At 51.3% G+C, this 519-nt stretch overlaps 1 protein-coding gene across 1 annotated transcript in view; it reads left to right on the forward strand.

The window, feature by feature from the left end:
• LOC116185062 (protein dachsous-like) overlaps nucleotides 1-519 on the forward strand; it is a gene marked incomplete at its 5' end in the record, with an annotated part of 18,909 nt that overhangs the window by 12,084 nt on the left and 6,306 nt on the right.

The following is a 519-nucleotide window of genomic DNA, read 5'->3' on the forward strand; positions in this document are numbered from 1 at the left end:
CGAGACGTCGCATGCGTATATATAACTCCACGATCATAGGCACCTCGCGATAATTATAGAGTAACCTGTCTCTCACTTTCTCGGTTAAGATCCCCTTTCCTTCGAGGTCATCTTACCTCCTCACCTCCTCGCCTCGACATCCTCCCCAAAGGGCTGCGAGTTTTATTGCAGCCTCTCCCCCCCTCCCATCCCATCCCCTTCTTTTCTTCTTCTTTTTTTCGCTTTAGCTCGGAACTTGGCACATTAATGCCGAGTTATCCGACGATTTGAAACGCATCGAAATGATTTTTGTAGCCGCGAACCTGGCTCTCTCCATCCTGCTGGCTGGCCCCACGGCTCGGACCAGCGATTTATATAACTGGTTATTATTTCATACTTCCGTTCAGGCCGATGTCAGGACGGCTTATCCTCCTCTCCTTTACCGAGAAAAGAAAGAATCGTGGTCGGTGGTGGTTCTGCTCGAGGACGTGACGCTACCTCCGACAAAAAGAGATGGAGGGGTACCTCGACCCCGTGCCC

The sequence above is a fragment of the Apis dorsata genome, unplaced genomic scaffold, assembly GCF_000469605.1.
Source record: "Apis dorsata unplaced genomic scaffold, Apis dorsata 1.3 scaffold_92, whole genome shotgun sequence".
Classification (NCBI taxonomy): Eukaryota; Metazoa; Arthropoda; class Insecta; order Hymenoptera; family Apidae; genus Apis; species Apis dorsata.